Below are 6,000 nucleotides of genomic sequence, written 5' to 3'. Positions count from 1 at the left end.
TTGACAGTGCAGGGAACTGAGTGCACTGGGGTGATATACGAGCCCTATTTGTACCATCTCGGTCTTCCATGTGAAAGGCTCTATTATATCACAGCAACAAATGATACAATAAGTGTTATTTATCTGCAATACGTGTGTGTATTAGAAATCCCTCTCGTGTATTGGGTATAGTGCCCCACAGCGTGCCGGGTGCTACTATTTAGTAAACAGATGTTGCCAGTGTAAGTCTTAGAGGCCATTGTTTACGTTAATTAGTCCAATTAGGCAGTTTGGGGGGGATCGTTAAGATGCCCTCCTGGACGAAGCACAGCTATGCTAACCCTCCTGTCCGCGCCGTCCCTGCCAAGTATCAAGCCATTCAGCTGTCACTTCCACTGGAGGGTTAAGCGCCGAATCCAGGTGCTGCAGGGGAAGCCAATGGGAAGCAGCCCGGAATGATGGCTGGTGACATCAGCTCCCAGACTAGTACATGCTGGAGAACAGCTGAGCTGGCTCCCTGCTCCAGCCCCGGTGCCAGCATGATGGATGTTTACATCTCTTCATTGAAAGCCAATTATCTCGCTTTGGTGTGAGGCCCCGGGATCCCTCCTGCTGCTGCCTGCTCTGCCGAGCCGGGCTACGCCGAGCCTGGACAGAGCCTGCCTCCAGCTTGCCTCGTCCCTGGCCGCCGCAGCTTCTCGTTCAGCGACGCGGGAAGCTGGAGAAGGGATGCTTGGGGAGCGCCCGCAGAGTGCCGGGCTGTGCTGCGTGGCTTAAAGGTACAGTAGATGACGGCTGGGCGTTTATTGCGTGTGGTAACTCTCGAACTTGCATCCACACGGAGCCAGTGCGGTATCGCAATGTATAAAATAACCTCCATCTGTTGTATACGTGCTGTCTTTCTCGTCGGGAGGTTTATTTACGTGTGCGGTTTTAATCCTGTGATGTTGACGGGGTGTTTTCACCTGTCTGTTCCTATATGTGGGCTGCTGCTGAGACACAGTCTTGGTTCGTGCTTTGTTTTTGGAAACTGGACCACTTTTCAACAATGCAGAGTGTGTGAGGGTGAATGTAGTTGCATGGGTTTGTGCTGGAATTGAATTGCATATGCAATTCTGGAGCCACATGAGTTGCAGCATACGGGGTGGACAATATGTGTTGGGAAAGTAGAATCGCCTTGAGTAAAAACTGTCAACTCAAGCCCAAATAAATATCATGACACCAAAAATTCAGTTCCACAATGAAACTGGTGTCAACTAGTTCCGGAGATATACACACTCCCACATGTCAGCAACTCTCTAGTAGAAGCCATGTGTGTGTAACTGGCAACATGGGATTTCGAATAGAGACACCACTTCCTGCTCTCAGAGGGCCGTCCCTGCCCTGATTGCACCACGTAGCGGCATGCTTGCACCACACACACCGGTACCTGCGCACTGCACGCACACTTTAAACAGCTCTGCCTGCGCGCCTTCTGTCTCGCCTGCCTCCCACTAACACAGCGTGGAAAAAGGAGAACGTGCCCTTCCAACTCAAGAGCGGCGGTGGCTTTAGGAGATTAGCTCCGACACTGACACATCACATACGATAAAGGCATTTAATTGACTCAAGGAGCGAAGGGGCAACTCTTTGATAAAAAGCCAACGACCGGCGTGTCTCGTCAAGAACTGCCCGCAAGTTCCCTGCAGGCGCCCACGGCAGTCACTCGCGCCTCGAGTCCTCCAAAGGCCCCAGGACTGCATGCAGCGCATGTCACATTTGCTGGCCCCTAATTATCGTATGACCCGTGACCGTGGGAACATGTAGCACGACAAAGACAGCAGCAAGTAGCTCAGTCGGGTAACGCTATGTGAAACTCGCAGGTCCAACTCATGTCATCATTTCGAGATCTCTGAATTGAGTGCCCTTAAACGGGCAAATAGAATCACCTGTGACGTTTCCTCTCTCAGCTTGCAGTTTGGGCCAACATTAGAAGTGAAGAGGACTGGGGGAAACTATAAGAATGTGATTACAATGACTGTCTTGACCATGTCTTTAGCCTTCGCGTCCTCTGCAGGTCGGACATTATCAACAAATGCCGTTCTATGCGCCCCATACTGCAAAGCCCACGCCAGGTGTCGCCTGACGTGATGGCATTTTAATAACTTATTTCTAGGTGCTTCGCTATTGACCGGGAGCTGTTTTTGTGCAGCATATTGATCCCTCTTCGGCTGTTAAAATAATTAAACAAGCAGCCGCTCTCCCTGGATCCATCACGGCGTATCTGCATTTTGCATGGACACTGAGGCGATGGTATCTTTTAATGAGCCGGGAAGGCGCTCTGCGGCCGCCGCACCTGTGCGTGGTTCCCAGTGCGTGGAAGTTACTTGGCTGCCGTCTGGAAATGCCAGCGTGCTCTGCCGGGCGCTGCTTGCAAATGTCATTGTCATTACATCCCGGCGCCCTGCTCTGCATCTCAGGCTCCGGTTCTGCAGACGTTTTAAATGCATCTGAAGGTTGGCTCAAGGAACGTATTTGACAAAATAACCGTCTTTTACTATGCAAATGACCTTTTAATATGCAGATGGCGAGTGCATTTATTACGGCGTTGGAGACGTTCCCTGGTTCTGTAACGCGGCGTGATGCTGAGCAGGATATATCCTGACTACACACTGCCCCCGCTCCCCCTCCTGTGTTCATGCTGTGCTCAGCGCAGCAGCAACCTCACATCAATGCCATAAAACCCCATATGATATCAGTTAGGCGCCCACTCTGTCCTTTATACGTCTCAGCATTCTGGAACTTGAGTTGTGCTTGCCCTATTATACATGTTTGCCAACAAGTACCAGAATGCAAAAAAATCCAACACTATATGGGCAATTCCCGAATGAAATGAGGCATATTCGCATTTATGTCCTCCCTTAAGCTCGTTGCAAAAAAGATTGTGGAGCATGTTCCCTTAAAAACTGTTTTTTAATGACTGCAGAAGTCTCATGTTGTTACATGTCAGTTGTGAGTATCTCCTCCCAACAATGGCTGTTCTTCCTTTGCTTCATGGGCTGTGTAATGCTTTTGATCTATACTGGTGCACCAGTGCTTTAAGTGGGGTGGTAAATTGAGGGGGGGCGGAGTTCTTGTTAGAGGCGTGGCCTAAGTACTAGTGATTTGTCTACACTCTGCAACAAAACCCCCCCAGCCCTTGCAGTCAAGGAGCTGTGGTTAAAGAAATGACTGCGTGGGTTGTTGACCCTGCCAGGCAATCCTTTTACCACACAGCTTCTTGAATGTAATGGGCTGCCTGCTGCTTGATGTCTCTTTATTCCGAAACAGGAGGCAGGCTCGGTTGGCCAGTATCTCCTTTTGCTTCTGAATCAAGAGATAACATGTAGTGGAAGCCCTTTAACCAAGCACAGTTAATGGACTTCCTGCTGCATGTTAGCTCTCTACTCAGAAACAAAAGGAGAGGCTAACCAACTCTGCCCTCCTCCTGTTTCAGAAATAAAAAGACATCACGCACAAGGTTTAGCCAAAGCGCTGCTCGGTTACATGGCTGACTTCAGGTGTCAGCATTTCGGATTAGAAAAAAGAAAAGGCAATGTCTTCTTGTGGTGGTGATTTAGTGTCAGGACCCCTGACTAACTGGGGCCCAACATGCAGTGTAATCCAAGCAGCAACAGCGTGTATTATGAAGGAGCGTGGGACAGGCAGGCAGGCAAGGTACAGGTAAGTGTTACTCACTAGTAGCTCAAAGTGGAAACCACAGCCATGGCTGATATTGACTTCTGAATTGTTGGGATATCCATTCCATGGGCAAGGTGAGTCCTTTCTTTTTCCCTTCCCAACCAGGAAGGTTTGTAGATGCATTTGCAAGAGTTCTGCCACTTGCAGTGGCAGATTCCTGGGTATCATTGCCTCATTTGGATTATGCCTTTTCCACAGCCGTTTCACATCAAAAGTTCCCTTGGGATGGGTAGGAAGAAGCACTTCCCTCTGCTATGGAGACTTCTGCCTTCAACCTAATGGCAGAGGACTATGAAATACACTATATCTGCAATATAGTTCCAGGTGAATCCTTCATGTGTTGAAGTACAAAGATGAATCAACTAAAGGAAGGGTTCATCACACTTTTTTAAAGGAAAAATGCTAAAGCAAATTGATCCAAAGCGAGCTTATTGTCTAGGTATAAATGCAGGCCATTGTAAATGTGTTCTTTGCCTACTGAATGAATTCCCAGACTGCTTTGTCTGCAGGAAGTGGCGAGAGAGCATTACGTTTAGTGAGTCCAACCAAAATTCAAGATGGGGGAATCTCCCTCTGTAGTAAACCTCTCCTCTGGACTAATCTAATTTCACTCCCTTTCCCCTGCCTACTTCAAAAGTACTCCACTAATCAGCACCCTGGTGTGAAAGGGTCATTGTCATGTCAGGACTGTATTTGAAGCACCAGTTCCCAGGCACTTCCAAGGGAGAGATTGTGTGCCCTAGAGGAAGGTGTCAACCATCCTCCGAGGAAACAGAGGCAGCTTCCTGGACGGAGCCCTACTTGGTTGTGTGTACTCCCCGTCCAAACTGGCAATAATATGAAATGCAACTGCATGGATGTGTAACCTCGGTAGTCATCATGTCATTCCTAGGCATGTCTTATTTTTAGATTTTACGGTGCCACAAGGTGGCTAGGCTACACAATTATTATATTTCGAACCAAAGGTGCAGATGAGTGAAAATCCACATCTCTCTTTGAAAACTTTGTGTTACAGCAGCTGTTCTGGAACACTACGTGACTGTAGAACCTGGCCTGCTGGTATTGCAGGACAGGCGCTGGGGATGTCAGTAGACCGCCACAGTAAGGTACATGGTTGCATTATTCTTTGGCATGGAGCATTATGAAAGGGGGCCTGATAAGCAGGCTACCCTTTCAGAAACATAATTAACTGCATTGTTTATTTGCTGAAAATTAAAAAAAACTTCAAGCTATCCTGCTATCACCAGATGGCATTCTATCGCTGTACCCTTAACTCTGCAGCACACTATGTGCTAAGCAATGAGCATTTTCATAAATCTTTGAAAAAAACAATCGGTAATCAACATTTCTTACCTAGGCCAAGAAGTAATCAATGGCTGAAAATTCATGGTCTGCACATACCAGCTTCCCAATTTTCTATAAAAACATTAGCCAGTGTGCATATGCGCAGTCTGTCTGTCTTCCGTCACGTGGGTGCGGCGGAGCTCATCTTCTCACGTCAAAGGTCAGAAAACAAAATAATTATACTCCTACTATAAAACTTGTTTTATCACTCATACTGTTGTGGGGTTAAATATAGCCTCTGAATGCCAGATATAAAGAGGCCAGAGTGATTTGGGAAGTCCCATTGAAGTATAAAGCCAAAACAGAAATGGTGATGTCAGACATGAGGCCTATTGAACCAAAAACAGGCCTAAATCTCAAAGGAAAGAAAGTTGGCTTGAATCTCAAAAGTGCAAAGATATGTGCAATGTATTTCAGCAAGAAAAAGAAAAACATGTGGCTGACAATGCTGTTTTACTAAATCCAAGGAGAGCTGCACTTTTACTTAAAGAGACAGATAGCAGTGTGTACGTTATCTTCAATTGTGCTCCAGTAATCTCAAGTGAAACCAAGCTCATTGAAATTATAAATAATAAAATAACTTCCCTTTTCCTCATCCAAATCACAGTATGCAGAGAGAAGTGCATGCTAGACTTTCAGTGTTTGAACATGGTTTTCTCATATAACTGCCCTATACATATGGACAATTCAGAAGTGATATTCATGCATTCTGCAACTGTGAGATTAGAGAAGTACATTACACCTGGATATAAGGTCCAGATGCCTTGTAAAATGCATTGTGTGTGAGTTTAAAAGCCATTTTTTGCAGAATTGTACATGCAGCAGGTAATTTCTCCTAAAGATGAAACTTAACTCCAAGACCTTTCCTCTGCTGGTCTTGGAGAGGAAAGTCTTGTTTTCAACCATCAATCGGGACCATTGCTTAAACATATAGAAATGAATACACTGCCTAGATTT

The 6,000-nt window shown here is 46.6% G+C and overlaps 1 protein-coding gene across 3 annotated transcripts in view; it reads left to right on the top strand.

The window, feature by feature from the left end:
* The first annotated feature begins 459 nt into the window (after positions 1-459).
* Positions 460-6,000, top strand: part of MGAT4C (MGAT4 family member C) — a 1,956,087-nt gene continuing 1,950,546 nt past the window's right edge. For 2 of the 3 annotated variants that reach the window (XM_069629326.1, XM_069629327.1), the window contains exon 1: positions 620-758. The gene's annotated coding sequence lies outside the window, so the exon portion shown is untranslated. Of the gene's footprint in view, positions 759-6,000 lie in introns of all 3 variants that reach the window. The other variant, XM_069629325.1, reaches the window with a different exon arrangement.

This window comes from Ambystoma mexicanum, chromosome 12 (assembly GCF_040938575.1).
Source record: "Ambystoma mexicanum isolate Mex_15411 chromosome 12, UKY_AmexF1_1, whole genome shotgun sequence".
NCBI classification, from domain to species: Eukaryota; Metazoa; Chordata; class Amphibia; order Caudata; family Ambystomatidae; genus Ambystoma; species Ambystoma mexicanum.
Note: the sequence above shows the minus strand (reverse complement) of the source record. Positions and strands in the feature narration are given on the sequence as shown.